Raw genomic sequence first — 19330 nt, 5'->3', positions numbered from 1 at the left:
AAATAAGATCAAAGGGAACTCTGTCATGACCTTTCTAGCAACTCTTACCCAGATGTAGCAACAGCAATCTATCCTTGGACGTACCTGGCTTTTATATAGGTAGAGAATTGCATCAGCAGTGGGATATTTAATCAAACGGTAGAAGGATCCCACCATTTTTCCAGCGACCTTGGCAACAGATTTGAAGGTACGTGTTCCATTTCAGATCAGGAGTAAAGGTCAAGCTCAGAGCTTGTCAAAACATGTCAGTGACAAGTTTAGCTAAATTTTGAAGTTGAACAAATTCATTGTAAAAATCCTTTGAAAGATAAATATCAGTTTTCTGAAACTGTTTTAAAGATAATTAGTAAAGTCCTAAGATATTGAATTAAATAAATTTTTTAAAAAAGCCGCCTTTTTTTAAATACAAAAATAGCTTAATTAGCCTCCAAAAGTGAGAGATTCTGGCTTCGCATAATCAAAATCAACAAAAAGTTATCTAGTAGGAGTTCTACAGAAGCCCAAAATCTCAGAAAGTCAAAAAACTCTCTGAAAATGACATCGGGTGGTTGAACGGAGGGAGAGAGTGCAAAACCGACTGCCCCCCCCCCCCAGCCGTGCATCAGTACATTCCTATCCCGAACGTTTGTATAATTTTTACCATTTTTTTAATTTAATTATTTTTGTGTGTTCCTGTTTTTAAATTTTTTAAATTTTTATTTTTTTTTATTTTTCAAGATTATATAAAAATTGTTACGCATTTCATTCATGCAAGGAAAATATCAGAATCTTACAAATAAAAATATGGCTAAAAATGTAACCTTAAAAAAGAGGAAATATTTTTTGCAATTATAATTTTTGTGTGTGAAAATATTAAATAAACAATGCTTAATTCAATAGCATTAGTTTAAGAAATTAATTTTTCTTCGCGTTATATCGATTTCGTTAATACGGACTTTAGGGGCTTTTTTCGTAATGTTCCTGAAAAAAATGCTTTTATCATTATTGTTACAATTTACGATGCTTTATTTTCATAGAAAGATAAATAAATTCATTCATTTTTTATTTTATTTTTTTTTTCGCTACTGAAAACTATAACTTTAGTAAAGATGTTTTTTTTTTGTTTAAACAAAATAATACAGTTCCTCTAAGATTCAAATAAAAATAATTGGTTCGTTATATTCAGTGATCATTATTTGATAACTACTAAACATTTCATTAAAATTCCTGATTTTTGGTGAATTTTTAAGTAAAGGAGGGGGTCAAAATGTGTATTGAGCATTAGCATTGACTATTCATTTTGCACGTACCTATAATCATCATCACATACTACACTGTCCCCCCCCCCCAAAAAAAAAACTCCGCAATCCCAAAGAAGGAGGTAATGCTTGGGAGGATAGTTTTAAATTAGAAAATTATTTTTTAACTCACTTAAAATTGTCGATTAGAAAATGATTTATGCTTTTTATTATTATTATTATTATTATTATTATTATTATTATTATTATTAAGTAGCATGGCTATCCGGCGTTGTCCGGAAAAGTGTGTAACCGTCCCGTCCCCCTCTTTCTTTCTCATTTTCGCTTCAAGTACACCCTCCCAATCTCTCAACTGGTTCAATATAATAGAAAAAGGAAAAGGACAGAAAGAAAAAGAACGCTGCCTGAGTATTTAACCTAGTTTCAAGGTTGTTTTTGAAGCCACTACCAGTAAGTATGAAAAACAATTTAACTTTCTCCCCCTCCGCACTAATTTGGTCCCTGGTAATCCAAGGTAACGAATATTACAATATTTTGCTTTGCCCCAACCAGGTCTATGTCACAATGAATTTGATAATGTAAGGTTTATAATTGTAGTGTGTTTGATTTTTAAACTGACACACACGCACATAGAATTACGACTCTCGTTTAAATTGTTTGCTTTAAAAGTTTGAAAACAAAATCAGTACTTATGCAGAATACGGACAGTGCTGCTGAAATGATAACGCTGTTATTTAGAACCCCGTCCTTAACCTAGGGAAAGGAGGGCGTTTATTTATAATTTAATTTATAACTATTCGGTTATTTCACCTAACAATTTCAACAAAATATGCTGTAAAAATTGAATTTAACATGAAAATTCTATCTAAAAAAAATACCACGATCCGTGTTACTATTTTGTATAAGTACTGCAAAAACGAGTATTACAATTTATATATGTGCTCCTAAACCAAAACAAAATGCTCGCACGCGCTCCTATCGTATAAAAGAACCGATATTCTAGATCTTCACTGTTTGCCTTTTGCTCTTTCAGCCATCATTTGATGGGCGGTGTGGAACCGTAGTAAAAAGCAGCATTATGTGCTAGAAAAGCACTTTTCTGGTTTAGAATAAAAGTACGAAATATGACTATTTCCACTCCTGTTTTTATTTTTATTTTTGTAAAATATCTTTTTTTCCTTTTTTTTTTTTTTTTTTTTTTTTTTGCTTCCTTTAATGATGCCATCCTCATCCATATTCTGCGCGCCTTTTTATTTATTTATTTTGACAAACGTTAGCGACGCTCCCCAAAAGCATTTTTTACTTTTTTTTTTTTTTTTTTTTCGAAACCCCGAAATAATATCAATTAATTTAATCGGATTAAACATCACATTTTCATAATTACATAAAGAACAAATAAACGAATATAAAAAATATTCTTGTTCAATTTTTAGCAGGGTTTTTTCCCAAATGTACATTTTTTTTTTCAACCGACTAGTCTTCAACAGCAAAAAAAAAAAAAAATAAAATAAAATAAAAATACGACGCCTTCTCGAAATTTCGAGCAGGGAGATAATTCTACATTTAATACGGAATGAAATCTACAAAATTAACGTCGATTGTAGTTTCACGTCTCCTGAGTCCTGACACTTGTATTCATTTTAGGAGTTCCACCCGGAGCAAAGGAAGAGTTTACAAAGCCACTCTTCCTTATGTTAAGAATGGCTTTCTAAATTTGCCAAGAAAGATGTTAAACTATACAAGTACCAAGTTAATTGTTAAATCAAAATTAATAAAAATTTAGCCTTATGTCAAAACTCCGGATAGAAATTTTTTAAAAAAAATATTTTAGATTTTCGAGCGGGTGTTCCTTTTACAATATAAACTCAACGTAAAATGATCACCCACTTCTTGACCACAAGAGTAACCAGGTTTAATTTTCAAGATTTCTGAAATTTACGTGGGGGGGGGGGGGGAATAGTTACTTGTTAAAACTTTGGTTGGGAAGTAGATGATTATTTTGTATTAAGTGATCCTTACACTCTAAAGTTTTAAAAAAATATAGTTTGAAAAATTTTTACGTATTTTTTAAGTGGTTAACAGGTTCGCATGAGAAAAATAAAATCTCATTTTTCTATTACCAGCAAATGTTAGAATTTTTACCATTTTTTTAAATTTTGGGTTCATTAAATATAACCCCCCCCCCCCAAATAATTTGTTTTAGAATTTAGAATGGGGGTCCAGATCAATATCTGATGTAAATTTAACGTAAATTTCAGAGTCATTTTAACATTTTACGGCAGTTAACTAAATATTTTATCGCTAACCCTAAGTTCGACTGGCAAGGTCATAAAGCCACACGTATCCTCAAGAAAAGTATCCCCTTAAGAAACGCAGTGTTTATCTCCTACAGTAAAAACAACAAAAATGTAACTGCTTTAAAATGCTAGAATGGCCCGTAAATGGATCATTTTACATTAAATTTATGTGCGAAACTGATTCCCCACGCTAAATTTTAAAACATTTGTTTTTTGTTTGGTTTCTTTCCGCCATGTTTTTTTTTAACGGCTGTTCACGCGTAATCGCCTCTAAAAAGTAGAATCTCATGGAAGATTAGAGGGGGGTAGTGTATAAAAAATAACAGAATAAAGTTATTATATGAAAATGTGGTTCTGAATAGCAGTTTAAGGTCTACCCTTTATTTTGTTTTTATTTTAACATTTTAGAGAGGGGTGGCGTATATTACGTCCGCCAATAAATATTTTCCTGGCTCATAGCATAGTACAGTGTTCCGATGACCCCATTTAATCAGCAGTATAGCGTCGTACACATCATCAGATGATCCAACATATTTCTACAGTGAGTACGACGGCTTCACAATATCCTTATTTTTGTTGTGTATACCATTTTTTAAAATCTATTTCTTTTTACTAAATGTATATTTTATATATATTTAGCTTGTTAATGTTTTTGGATACGGTAGGAGAGGAGGAGCACGTGCGAAAATTTTATTTTTAAGAAAAAAAAAACTCGCCTTCTGTTAATTAAAGCCAGAAATAACTTTCTATTCGGCAGTCTAAAGTCTTCAAAAATATTTTCGGACTTTCTAAAGAATAACCCTCGTCTCTGAACCGTTTTTCTTCCTACCTATTTTGGTTCCTTGCAAAAACATGTTGGCCGACCCCCGGACTTAGGGTTATTGTAAGGGTTAAGATAGAGCATAACAAGAACACTCAGTTGGAGACTAGAGAGATTCTAATAAAAAATATCTATTTTAGAATATCAGACATTAAAAATATATACTAAAAGGTAGTAAACGTGATTACCAACAAATTATTTTGGGCATTATTAACACTCCTAAAAAAAAAATGTGCCCAAGAAACAAATATATAACAAATACATGTTACAAAAGGCAAGATAAGTTAATCTATCTACCTGGATAAGTTTTTTTGTGTTAACTTATTTTAAAGTGTTTACTAAGAGCAAGATGGCGAGACATGAGTCTGTCATCTTTGGAGTCCCGATAATCACTCAAAAATCGAAAATAAAACAGTGATAGAAATTCACCGAGTAAATGTCACGAAATACCTTTGACAACTTTTGGGCAGGAGCTGCTAGAAAGGACTTGTCCTGCTTTGATAGAGTTCAAAATCAACTTCGTAGCCTCGTAGGATATGCCCTTTTCTCTTCTCTGCAACTTCTATCTCACAGAAGAGATGTTGCGGGTTTGTCCCTGCTTTATCGTTATTTTCATGGCAAGTGCTCGACTGAGCTTCAATCTATGCCCCCCCCTCACCAAACTTTCACAAGAAACACTCGTCTAGCTGAAAAGACTATCAATAATTCCTCTCACATTTTATCTGTGCCTAAACCTAAACGTAGATTCCATGAAAAAAGCTTCTTTCTTGGAACTGCACGCCTGTGGAACTGTCTTCCGTTCTCCTACTTTCCAGCTGACTACAATCTGGTTGTCTTCAAGTCCAATGTAAACAAGTTCTTGATAAGCTGTTCCACTTAGTTAACAAATTTACCTAATTTCTATTACTAACAATTACTATATTACTATATTGACACTTAACTCTTAACCCTAATCCTCGAGTGGTCTCTGGGCCTTGATAAATGGTGATGCCTATAAAAAAAAAAGAAAACTTAGTCAAAAATGTTTTGCTTTACTGACTTATTTGTGGTCGATTTGCGTTAAAAATATTTAAAAGAAGTTTAAAGGAATTGGGAGTAAAATAATTCGATTATGTATGTACTAATTCCTGTATAATCTGGACGCAGATGTTTATTCCCCCCCCCCCCGTCACTATTTACCGTCAATTACATTGCTTTAAACTTTTAAATATTTTTTAACACAAATAGATTGCGAAGTAAAGCAAAATAAATTATTTTTTACCAATTTCCAAATTTATTTCCTTTAAAATATATTTTTGTTGGTAATGGAACGGTTACTAAAAGATTAATGGCTGACAGATGATGTTTTTTTACTAGTGTGACACTTTGAAATTTTGAAAGTAATTTTGTAGACTTTAAGCTGCCGAATATAAAGTAATTTATTGAACGCTGCTTTTCGCACGCGTCCCTCTCATTACAAAGAGCGTATTTATTTACTTATTTATTTAAATTTCTCGCCATGTTGGCAATTAAAAAAAAAATGCACTGTAGTAGTACTGTAAGAAGCAGTAGGTAGGTAGTGTAACTACGTCTTTTTTTCCTTCCTTTTTCTCTTTGTTGGTTATTCCTCGCTCCACTCCCATGTTCGGCTGAGTCGATCGCACCTAACTGTGTGCCTCCCTAGTCCCAAAATAATATCCGCCATTCTATCCAACAAATTTTTACTCACACACGTGGAGCTCCTGAGCTCCTCACATATTTGGAAAAAGGGAAAGAGAGGGAGAGCAAGAGGAACTTCTGCGATTTAATGTTTGTTCCAAGAAGGACCGGATTCTCCTGCTGTCGAAACCTTGCTCCTTTTAAAAAATGAGGTGTGTAGTTAATTACTCCTATTCACTCACACATACACACACACACACACACACCCACACGGCCACACACATATGTATGTGTACACTGACCCATATTAAAAAAGTATGTATCAGGGCGAACATATACGACCACAAATAACCCAATACACTAAATTTTGTTTCTTTTCGTAGTACGATCGATTTAATTATAGATTACAAATTAGTTCAGTTTTAGCATGGTGATCAGTCTATATTTTTTATGTGAGTTACTCTTGATTTTTTTTTTTTTTTTTTACCAGTTTAAATCCCGTTCGAGCGGAAACGCCTTTTCAAAATTTCGGATAAAGGTATCACTTTGCTCTTAAATTTGTTCATTAACACCTTCAGCGAAATCGCACACACCCTTGAAAAATGAAATGCTACTTTTTTAGTCGATTGAGTTTTAAAACATTGGCGGAAATAAAAATAAAATATTTTAGAATTTAGAGTGAGGGATCATTTTCGTATAAGTTAAACGTCTAATGGTCCCTTATTGTCGGGCTATCCTGTGTTTTAAGGCAACCGTTCTCCCCCATTAACCGTAACTTTAAATGCCAAAGCCGTAACCACGCATAATCACCTTAAACAACAGCAAAAAAATTAGTATAACCCTCTCACACACACACACACACACAAACGCCTAGAATTTATCTCCCCTCGCAAAAAAAGTTAGCTGCTCTGAAACGCTGGAATGGCTCGAAATGGGAAATGATTTTGCTAAATTTGCGGAACTAATCCCTTATTCAAGTGTGTTTTAGCATTTGTTTAATGTTTCACGTAATTGCAGAAAAATAGTAGAATCGCACCTTATTGCGGGGAGGGGCAAATATATCATAAAATCGTTCAATTTTTAGCAAGGTGATCAGTAGTTTTTTATGTAAAATGTATCCTTGATTTTTTTCCGAACAAATTTTCGAGCAGAGGTATATCATTACCTAATCGTTAACAAAAAATGTAGAACTCTAAAAACTAAACAGGTAATGTTCACTTGATCATAAGAGTAATTTAAGTTTGTTTTTATTAAATAGGAAATATTTTAGGTAATGGTGAAGCACTAAGCAGGCATAGGGGAAAAAATCGCTACCATTATGATTAACTGAACTCGCTTTAAAAAAAAAAAAAAAACATCATTTAAGAATTCCGTGCTTAATAATTCAATTTTTTTAAACCTATCTTGTGTGTGTGTGTACTGTATATATATATATACACTAATTATTACACGCAAATACACTCCGTTTACCAAATTGTGCACGAAAACTCACGCATATAGTTTACATATTTACTACGTATGCACTCTAGCTAGATTTCCACACAGCTGTGCTACAGTATCAGTAATAGTTTATTTTTTTCTTCCTTCCATTGGCAATTGTTATTTGTACTTTAGCTCAGCCTTTTCAGAAAAGGAATTAAAAATGATAATGACTGTTTCCAAAATTTGCATTTCTATGGTTTTCCAAGCGAGTTGTTAATCTTTCCCAACTTCATCATAAAATATTCCTGTCATGTTTTACGAGACAACCGAACGAAAAGTGGTAAAAAATATGTTACCAAAGGCAAGACAAGTTGCTTTTCTATCTGGATACGTTTTTGGTGCTTTAACTCACCTTAAAGCGTTTAAGTTTGAAACGCTTAAGTTAAAACGAAAAAAAAAGACGGTTACATGACCACCTTTGTAGTCCTGAGAATCGCTCAAAACTCGAAAACAAAAAATAATAATAAATATCATAATTACATTTCTTGAGTGGATTTCTATCAGTATTGCTTTATTTTCGTTTTGTTGTCTATTGTAAAACGTGCAGCTTGCATATAGGTGTAGATATTGCTCTGAAAGGGGCGTAGAAGGATCGTTTTTTCATAGACATATAATTAAAAATATTGTCTAGTTTACTTTTTAATGTAGTCTTTTTTTATTATTTGATTAAATATTTGATCGGTACTTTGTTATCAAAGTTACGTACAGACGAGAACAAGGGTAAGATGTCCCAACTGTTATGCTACTGCTACAGATGAGCCTAGTTTTGTTTCATTTCTCTATCCTAAATAATAATTTAGTAACGCTTATGATACTTCGATTCTTTAATACGACAGAGGGGCGTGCAGCAGCATTGCTATTAAAAGAATTAATCGTAATACTTGATTGTCTTGTTCAAACTAGAAATTCCGAAGGGACACCAAGTAGTACAGAAATGTCGGCCATTTTCATCTCTTATTAATAGATTTCAAAATGGCTGACTTGATGTGTTATCGTGACCTTTACAAAGGAATTTGCAAGGCTTTAAACTGTCGAATAGAACAAAATATTCGTTTCACTTTAATATTTTATTTTGGATTTCAATAAATATTCGATTAATACTAAACAATATAATAAATATGTATTTATCAAAGTTACCTACATGCATACAAAATTGTCAACTGGTTAAAAATTAACATTTAATTTTTTTAATTTGCTAAAATACTTTTAACTTTAATAAAAAGCATGTTATGATTTTAATTTTTAATCGAAAACGTTTTTACATTCATTTTTAAAGTATTTAAAAAAAAAATAAAAAAAAACTTGTGCAGATTACTGACCGTGCTGAAATAACGTTATTTAGAAAGCCATTCCTAAAATAAGCGGGAGGGCTTTGTTATTTATTTTGCACTTTCACCTAACAATTTAAGAGATATCACAAAAATTGATTTTAACTTAAATCCTATATTTACAAAAAAGAAAAAAAAAATAGCACCGTCCGTAAACAGCACAAGTACTAAATTTTCTTTGCTGCTGTTTAAGATTTGAAATGAAAAGAAAAAAGGAGAGAGAGGTAGTGAGTAGTAAATGGCTACCACATGTGCAGAAAGAGTGTGTGCACTACATGGTGTGACGAGAGAGAAGGTCGATTGTGGCGCGTGTCGGTGAGAGAGAAAGAAAGAAACAAGTATCCGCTCTTTTACTACATGTGATGACAGAGTGAGTAAGAGAGTTACTACATGTGGGTTAGAGAGGAGGTAGAAAGTGAGTTAGTAGCTCGCATCCTCCCTTTTAGAAACCGGCCTCGGGTTTTTTTCCCCCCTCTATATATTTCTCGCCATTCATTTTTTTTTTAAACATCAATATGTGAGTATATCGATTTCACTTTTTAAACACTCATGAATGTGTAAAAAGAAAATGTGTCCTCGTAGTGTTGCGAAAAAATATTTTGGAGTTGTCTTTTTTATGCATGTATAGTGTAGCTGTCGGGGATCTTCGTTCTTGTAGGATATTAGTTTCGGTGGTGATATGATTATTGGTACTACTGATAACAGCCAGGTCAGTATGTACACTACCCGGTAAGATCAAAAGTTATGTTATTGTATTATTATCTCTGATATTCACTCCATTAGCTAAACGTCATATTAAATTTTTTTTTAATTATATTTATCTCTAATATTATTTATTATAAAAAATAATTTATATTAAATAACTATTTATTCTAAATATATAATTATTTAATAGTAAATTATATTTATTTTCTTTGTTACTGACTTCAACATCCTCTCTACGCTTTCAATACTATCAGCGGCAATTATGATCTAATGTCCGAGGATCTTCGTAAAAAATAATGTTATATATAATGTGTGTGTGTGTGTGTGTGTGTGTAAACTTTATGTTCAAGGATAAAAATTTCTATTTTTAGTGTTTGATTAATGATCGCTATCAGAGACGCACAAATTGTTGAAAAATTTGAAAACAGAAAAGACTTTTTTTTTTTTTTTTTTTTTTAATTTTTTTTTTTGGAGGGAAAAAATCTTGAGTTTTTATTCTTCCTCTCGTATATTTCTATAATGTATATATAACTTTTTTTCTTTTTTTTTAAATTTATAATTGTTTCATTTCTGATGTTCGTATTCTTTCCTGGTTATTTTACATACAATTTTAAGCCCCCCCCCCCTCATTGGACCCGTCGATGTATTTAGTTCCTCGTTTCTGCATTTTCATTTTCTTTGTTTATATTTACAGCATAGACATTGTTTTCTCTCTTCTGAAACTATTGTGTTATTTTATATATTACATTTATGTAAAGTGCAATAAATACAGAAACGTTACACTTGGGATTATTCAGACTAATTTTATTGCGTTCTTTGTAAGAATATTTAAGTATTAACATTTTAATTTATTTTAGCTCATCATTATTCTTTACACAAGTGAACTGAACCATACTTTTTTTTTTTATTAAAGCTAGAACAAAATACTCGGAAGTCGCTTTCGAATTTCTCAGTCACGACGTATCGGTCATTTAAATCCATGATTAATGCAAATACCTTTCTTTTTTTTCTTTTTTACAATTATAAATTCATTTTTATTGATTTTTAATATATATCCAAATGCCCCGCTGTTGAATTTTCAATGGTGCAGCATCTTTTCCACTCTCAAAACATCTGTTAAAATTACCACGAGTCGTGGGTGCTGTAAATGAAAATAACGTTTAAAATTCCAGGAAACAAGTAGTTACCAAGATATAAAAATCATAGTTTCAAAAAGTGGGGGATCACTTTTCTATATTAATTTAACGTAAAATGAGTTTCCACTTCAAGGCCACACTTTTTTTCCGGGATCTATGTTCTGACCACCTTATCTTTGGGGTTTTTGATCAACCTGAAAGCTTTTTTGTCAACGTAACATGGTGGACTAAAAGTTAATGTTGGTATTTTTTCCCCCCGATTTTTATCTTTTTGCAGTTTCACGACGACATTAAACAATAAAGATAAATCTCCGTTTAATGAATCAAATTGTGCCAACGCGCATGTCTAAAGAATCAGATTGCACTAACGCGCATGTTTAAAGATGCGTGCGCATATATAATTGAAAATAAACCTAAAATTCGAAGTGAAGTGAAAGTGCTAAATTTTTGACCGGTAACTCAAATTCTTTATAACTTTCATATTCTTAAAAATCATAGCTTTTAATTTTCATCCATACATTTCTTAAAACTAATATTTCTAATTAATTGTAATAGTTTTCATATTCTTAAAAAGTATCTGTGACAGTGCAAATGCACTGAGGGAGGGACCACCTGAAAACCTTTAAGAAGTTGATTTACGGGGAGGTTGAAAATAAGGTGCGAGTGCGGAGAGTGATCCGCGCTATTTTTTTTTACATCGTATTTCCAAGTTTAATTAAAGTTTTATGATATTTTTTTTTATTCAATTGTAAGGTTGAAGTATAGAATAGGTACAAAACACCCTCCCCATGTTTAGAATGACTTTTTAAATAATAACGTTATTATTTACGTCCGGATCACTCTCTGCACTAGTATCAATAAGAAAATGCCTTTCCGAATAAACTCCCTCAACCTTCTCATGTTAAGAACGGCTTTCGGAATAAATACTCTTTGCAGATTGACCGTAATCGGGTGCCCCCCCCCCCGGTGCACTTTCACCAAAATATCTTGTCTTTTCAATTTTTTTTTACAGTTTATTGTAAAAAGTTATATTAAAAAAAAATAAACAATTTTATTGAAAAAGTAAAATTTAAAAGATATATCATGCATAACTGCCACTAATACTTGTGAGAGTTGTACAAATAAATACTTTGATACAATTGGAGACTTCATTGAAAATGAAAAAGCAAAATTTTTCTTCGACGCCATGGTGTCTTACCTAATAATATCCGTTGCCCCAAGTGTCAAAGACCATGTTCTTATAGAGAAGACTTAAGCGTTTGGCATTATCGCTATGTAGTGCCATGACATAAAAAAGAAAATGCTACTCCTTCAGTGTCAGTGACGCCAAGGGGACATTTTTTCATGCTACAAGATAATGTTTGTTAATCATTATTTTCACCATGCTTAGGATTATAAGACGGTCATGGACAACCTGAATATTTCCAAACCTACAAGTGTAGATTAGCGGTCTTTAGTGTTCAGAAGTCTTGTGAAAGTTAGCAGCAAAATCAAAAACCCATAGGAGGCGAAGGAATTGCAGTGGAGATGGAACCCCTTGTTTGGCGCCAGTACAATAGAGAATCCTCCACCAGATTTGGCTCTTTGGTGAAATAGAGCGAGTGTCGAAACAGTTTCATTCTCGTTCTAACAGACCCAGACGAACGAAAGAACGCGGATACTTTACTGCCTCTAATTCAAAAATTTGTGTTACCAGGTTCTGTCATATATAGTGACGTCTGGAAAACCTACAGCAACCTTAACAAGTATTACAGCCTTTGGTCATCAACTATTTTGAAACCCAAAACATTTAGAGCGCTTGTGGCACGATATTAAAGAGTCGGTGAGCGGCCAGCCGGCCAGGTACCTTTTCATCAGAAGTGAGATTGACCATAACAAACTGTTACAAGTTTTCTGTGCAGGCGAGGCGTCAGGCGACTACCTTTTCTCCACGTTAAAAAACGACCCTCGTGTCTAACTCCCTCCTGTGGGGAGGAATAGTAAATAGGTACATTATACAGTGAAGGAGGAAACTTAAGTCGCCTGCCTCTTAGGTTATCGGGTATACTGACTGACATCCAAAATGTACGCAAACAAATAATTTTCCCGCTACATGTTAATTGGAAAAAGCGATGTCTTAAAAGCGGGAAAATTATTTGTTTGCGTATATCTTGAATGTCGTCATCAGCATGCCCGATAACCAAAAAATCCTCCCTCGTCAAATCAGTGTTTTCAAGAGAATTTTTTTTCCTCCACTGGTAAGCACATCATACATATTTGTTAAAAGCAAATTATTTTAGTGTTTAATTGCTTTTTCTTTTATTCCATGTTCTTTTTCACAACAAATTAAGTAAAACAAAACAACTGCGCCCAATGCCCCTAACCCGCAGGTTACCAGAAAGTTGGGAGCTGTTTTACGTTGATTCCACCCCCGCCCCCCCCCCCAAAAAAAAAAATTGGTACTACTACAGTTTATCGCCGATAATGGAGACGCTATTGGGGGGGGGGAACAACTGTTGTCAAACTAAGAGGGAGAAATTCGTATTTTAAACTAACCGAATCATGAAATAAGTAAGAAAAAAAGATAATGATTACTTCCGAAAATAACTAATTACTACGTGCCCCAGCGTTGTATAAAGATGTTAAGAACAGCTTTCGGAATACTCCCCCAACCTCGAAAGCCGTTCTTAACATGGGGAGGTTAGGTGTTTATACTATGCGGGGGCACGTAGTAATTAGTTCTTTTCGCAATTAATCATTACCTAATGCATTTTTTTTTAATTCGTTATTAGCGACTTCGAATACCCTTAAAAAAATTATAATGGTCGGTGTTCTGTTCTAGCGTAGCAAGCACTGTATTTATCGTTATTTATTTCATGTTTGTTACGGTTATAGTTTTAAATATTGATTCCTCCCTCTTATTTTGATGACAGGTGCCCGAAAAAAATAGCGTCTCCAATTTCGGCGATAAACTGTAGTAGTACCAAAAAATTTCCAACTTTCCGACAGGTAAAAAAAAAAAAAAAAAAAATCTTTTATTCCCCCCCCACACACACACAGATGGCCGTAAAGTGAATGCCCATTTTACCTTAAATTAATGTAGAATAACGATCCCTTATACTTTTTATCGGAAATTGTTTTCGTGAATTTTCGGGTGTGCTGAAAACGAATGTTGCATTTAAAATTGGGGCCGGCAACTAGTTTTCACGATACTGAAAAGATACTTTTCCGCATGTTCGTGTAATAATATAACGCGTCTGCCATAGTTATCTATATTTGTCAAATTTTACTTGGTTTCCACCTTAAGTTTCCTTTTAAAATGACGTTTTTGGTTTTCTGGTATGCTGAAAACAAATATCGCGTTTACCAAATTTTCTGCAAATAAGTAGTTTTCCGGATGTAATTCTTTGTTATAAGCTATGGTCATTGTTGTACGCGCAGGCGCGCGCATTGTTTTTATTATTATTCAATTCTTCATTATCTGAAATTCATTACGTTGTTTTTGTTTTCAACAAATATGACCGCTGCGTTATATTACTACATGAAACATACGGAAAAGTATCTTTTCAGTATCGTGAAAATTAGTTGCCAGCCCAATTTTAAATGCGATATTCGTTTTCAGCACATCCGAAAAACCATAGAAAACAACTTTAAGTAGGTTTTGTTGGTCTACCAGGTCACAATTACCTAAAAGTTAATTTAATGAAGAAATGTGTCCATTTATTTTTTTCTCCATTTTCTGCTCTATAAAATAAGCCTATATTCAATCATTAAGGACTGCCAAAATTCACCACAGAATTACCCCACCCTAACACGATGTAACTTTATTATAAATTAATATTATCAGTATAACTTTTGCACCAGTTAAAAGAAGGGCAAAATAAACCAGTAATAATTTTTTTAATTCTTTTCATCATCGAAAATAATGAAATTGCGAGACGAAAATTGTGTTTACATAATTGACGCTTTGGGTTTGTATTACTGTACACAGATTCGAAAAAGTTGTCAAAAAACAAATATATAACAAATAAATGTTATCAAAGGTAAGATAAGTTACTTTTCTACCTAACTGGATATGTTTTCAGTGTTTTTATTTAACGTAACATGCTTATTCAGCTCGAAAAACATACAGTGTTTACCGATGTATTGGAAAATTCAAAATGGCGCCCGACTTTCTCTTTGACACGGTAAGTTTGGAAAAAAGTGTTATAAATAATAAACTAGACAAAATACTATTAAAACCCACCGAATATATGTCAACCTATGTCACGGTAACATATATTCAGCGAGTTTCTAACAGTATTTTGCCTAGTTTTATATTTATAGCGCCTTTTCCCAAACTTACCGTGTTAAAGAGGAGAGTCGAGTGCCATTTTGAATTTTCCAATACATCGGTACAGTATGTTTTTTGAGCTGAATAAACATGTTACGTTAAATAAAAACACTGAAAACATATCCAGTTAGGTAGAAAAGTAACTTTTTTTTATTATAGAACTTGTATAGTTAACAGGTGCTTCTGCAGTTTAATATTACACAAAAATTCTGTTTACATTAGGGGGCGGTGGTGTTGTGGCGGCTCTGGTTTAATGGTTAATGTCGACACGTTACTTTCGGAAAAACGGTTAATTAAACTACAGAAGCACCTGTTAAAAACTATACAAGTTCTATAATTGAATACCCACCTAAAAATAAACGAATGAAAAATAAGTATATTGGAACAATTATATTGAAAACATTGCCAGGGCCGCTGTGAAGAAAGTAAGCTCTCTCTACCGTGCTAGAAAACTACTGACACCTGAAAGTATCCTGTACCTCTATAAGGCCACCATTCGCCCATGTATGGAGTATTGCTGTCACATTTGGGCTGGTGCATCTACTACTAGTCTCTCGCTCCTAGAAAAGGTTCAAAAGAGAGTCACCAATCTGATAGGCCCTGAACTGGCATCTAAGCTTCAGCCTCTGTCCCATCGACGAAACGTTGCATCCCTCTGCCTGTTCTACAAGTATTTTAATGGTGAATGCTCTGACGAACTGCAGACACTTGTGCCCGCACGACGTAGACACTCTCAACAAACCCGACAAGCAGCTAAATCCCACCCCCACACAGTAGAGATCCCTAGATGTAAAAGATCTCAATAGTTTCTTCCCCAGAACCGCTAGACTCTGGAATTCCATTCCAGGTCCCTGCTTCCCCAACTGTACTGACATGCAGAAGTTCAAGTGTAACGTGAACTAACATCTTGCTGCCCAAATCCCAACATAGTGCCCCAGTAGTTGCTGCCCCTGATAGTAGCCCCCTACACCACAGTGGCAATGTGCCTTGTTTGGGGTGAAATTGTAATTTACAAAAAAAAAAAAAAAAAAAATTTTTTTTTTTTAACCGCTCGTGTAAGCTTACTGACACTGTCAGTGATAGCATTATAACATATGAAAAAATGAACGCATCTCTTAGTAAAAAAAAAAAAAAAAAAAAAAAAACAGCGCCGGTTTTCGGGGTGCTAAAAACGAATATCAGTTAAATTTGTTTTATGATATGAAGAAATTACTAGGTGGTCAGAAAGTGGGTGCTCATTTTACGTTAAATTTATATAGGAAAGTGATCTGCCACTTTTAGAAGTAATTTCTTCATATCATGAAAACTACTTATCTGCCCCAAATTTAAATGTGATATTCGTTTTCAGCACCACCGAACCTCTTTTAAAAGTCATTTTTAAGTTTTTTGAGGAGTTGGAAAAAGAAACTTGACAATGACTTTTTTTTAATTTTTTTTTTTTTAATACAAGAGAGAAAGAAGAAAAAATTAGGAAATTGCCCGCGCACCGCTATTTGGCCATTAACTCGACCATTCCACAATGAAGCCGGTATTGTGCTTTTAAACCAACTTATATATATATATATATATATATATATATATATATATATATATATATATTCTCAGTTTTAATTTGATCTAGCTTTTTATTTTCGTAATTTCAAGTCTGGTTTCAATTGTTTAGCATTATTTAAAACTAATTACCACTTGCGATGACGCGTTGCTCTTTTCATTAGTCGTCACCACCTCTTTTGCTTGTTTTAGTCGACCGACCGACATTGCGGACGTTTATAACTTTTTTTTACATGGGGGTCACCACTTATTAAGGCAAGGCCCAGAGGCCACTCGGGGATACGGGTTAATGGATAGTCATTGTGATTTTAGCGTAGTAAACATTAGTGAGAATGTTGTAACTTGGATTACTTAGGGGGACGGTTCAAAGCAGGCAAACGGAATAGTTCCACAGTAAAGGAGGATATTGTTTATGCTTTCTCATTTTCAAATTCAAAATTGTTTATCAGAGGTTTTTAAAAAAGAAAAAAATTTTATTCTCTTAGAAAATTAAAAGAAATCTTGGGTTTGCATTACTGTACACATAGATTCGAAAAAGTTGTCAAAAAACAAATATATAACAAATAAATATTATCAAAGGCAAGATAAGTTACTTTTCTACCAAACTGGATATAATTTTCGTGTTTTTATTCAATGTAACATGTTTATTCAGCTCGAAAAGCATACAGTGTTTACCGATGTATGTATTGGAAAATTCAAGATGGCGGCCGATTCTCTCTTTAACACGGTAAGTTTGGAAAAAGGTGTAATAAATAATAAACTAGACAAAATATTGTTATAAATTCGCTCAATATATGTTACCGTGACATAACTTGACATATATTCGGTAGTTTTTAATAGTATTTTGTCTAGTTTATTATTTATAACACCTTTTCCCGAACTTACCGTGTTAAAGAGAGAGTCGGCCGCCATTTGGAATTTTTCAATACATCGGTAAACACTGCATGCTTTTCGAGCTGAATAAACATGTTACATTGAATAAAAACACGAAAATTATATCCAGTTAGGTAGAAAAGTAACTCATCTTGCCTTTGATAACATTTATTTGTTATATATTTGTTTTTTGACAACTTTTTCGAATCTGTGTACAGTAATACAAACCCGAAATCTTAAAATCGGTATGCACATTGTAGTATCTTTTTTTTTTTTTTTTTTTTTTTGCCTAACTTTTCTATGACGATGTTAAAAGCAGAAATGTATTTCGAGTAAATATATCACAAATTGAAGATAAAAGATCAATAAATAATGTATTCAAATTTAGAACAAAAAGTAGTGTTTTTTAGAAATTTACCTGTAAAGTCCGAAGTTTAAATTTTTTTTTTTTTTTTTTTTTTTTTATGAAACCTTGGTCCTTGCTCCTTTTAATTGAAAAAAAAATTAGGGTTTGAATTAAATTTTTTCGAGCTTGGAAAGACAGAGGTGTCGAATTATTCAATATTTTTCAAAGTTTCTGACACACCTATTCCAGCTGTCCTGAATTTCGTTTTATTTTTGTTGTACCCTTGTAATATATATATATATATATATATATATATATATATATATATATATATATATATATATATATGAGAGAGAGAACTTGCGATTTAAAATAAAGTTATTTTAGCCAGGATTTACGTTTTCTGTTTTAAAAAAAAAAAAAACTTGAAAAAATTTTAAATGGTTACCATCATTTAAAGTCATTTTATTTAAATTTAAAAAAAAAAAAAAAAAAGTGGCTGTATTGATTGTGCTATCGTGACCCTTGCAATGTAATTTTGGAAGAAGTTAAACTGTCGAATAGAAAAAAAAAATAATTTACAACACAAAATACTCTCTCTCAGTAACTTTGAACCTTCCTATCAGCTGTGCAAGTGCATTGTCCTCTTGCTGTTTGAAATATCTTTAACTTAAATGTAACCGTTTTATATAAAAAAAAAAAAAAAAATACCTATATAGATCAGTTCCCATGATTGCCATATTGTCTAGTTAAAATTCGGTAATTATTTAGTGACGTCATCCACTCTGCACGAGGACAAGCAAGATCCAATTTTAGTACTACTATGCTAAACAATCCACATCTAAATTTATTACTATTACTGTCACTGACTAAATAGACGACCTTTTAACCTTTTGAACGGTCACTAGACGACTATGGTCGGTTTTAATGATGTCATCAACTATTGACCGAGACAGATAGGTTTAGTATTTATTTTTTTTTTTTTATTATTGACAACGCATCGTGAGCAACATAGCGTTTTCTTCTGTTGTTCCAATAGTAATGGAAACTGTGTCATAAGAACTTTTATTTTATTAAACATTGTACATAAACATTTATTTATGAAATTGTGACATTTTTTTTCTTACTTCACTTTTTAAATTAACCCAATCTAATAAGCAGTGACGGATCAATGGATGACATCTAACATTTGCGAACGCTAATCTTTAACATCGTTTCTTGTACATTATTAATCTACATCTATATTGTCATTGTTTTTTTGTATTAGACTTGACTAGATCCTGAAGAATGATAGGTTATTTGGGCATTTTTAAATGCTTGTAGGGTCAGGGTACTTTTGTTCACAATTTTGATTGATCTTATTTCGAAAGTTTTTGTCGGTCACTAGTACCTTTTATAATGCAATTAAATAGTGTATATAATGTATAAACGATTAAATACTGTCATGTACACACACTTCCATGTATACGTCTCCTTAAATATATTTACAAACGAATATTAAATTATATGCACATTACACTAATATACAACTATACACGATCAAAATACTAAAATCTATAATAACCGCTAGCCAGTTATTTCTCAAAGTTTAAGAGTGTGGTCCG

General features: G+C 32.7%; 1 protein-coding gene across 9 annotated transcripts in view; it reads left to right on the top strand.

Moving 5' to 3' along the window:
- The first annotated feature begins 1543 nt into the window (after window positions 1-1543).
- Window positions 1544-19330, top strand: part of LOC145291956 (uncharacterized) — an 80880-nt gene continuing 63093 nt past the window's right edge. For 2 of the 9 annotated variants that reach the window (XM_080137888.1, XM_080137954.1), the window contains exon 1: window positions 5948-6205. The gene's annotated coding sequence lies outside the window, so the exon portion shown is untranslated. Of the gene's footprint in view, window positions 1689-3954; window positions 4077-5947; window positions 6206-6483; window positions 6532-7554; window positions 9321-9377; window positions 9513-19330 lie in introns of those variants that run through there. The other 7 variants (XM_080137922.1, XM_080137931.1, XM_080137914.1 and 4 more) reach the window with 7 other exon arrangements.

This window comes from Euprymna scolopes, chromosome 2, assembly GCF_053919585.1.
Source record: "Euprymna scolopes isolate OS-2025 chromosome 2, ASM5391958v1, whole genome shotgun sequence".
Taxonomy (NCBI): Eukaryota; Metazoa; Mollusca; class Cephalopoda; order Sepiida; family Sepiolidae; genus Euprymna; species Euprymna scolopes.
Note: the sequence above shows the minus strand (reverse complement) of the source record. Positions and strands in the feature narration are given on the sequence as shown.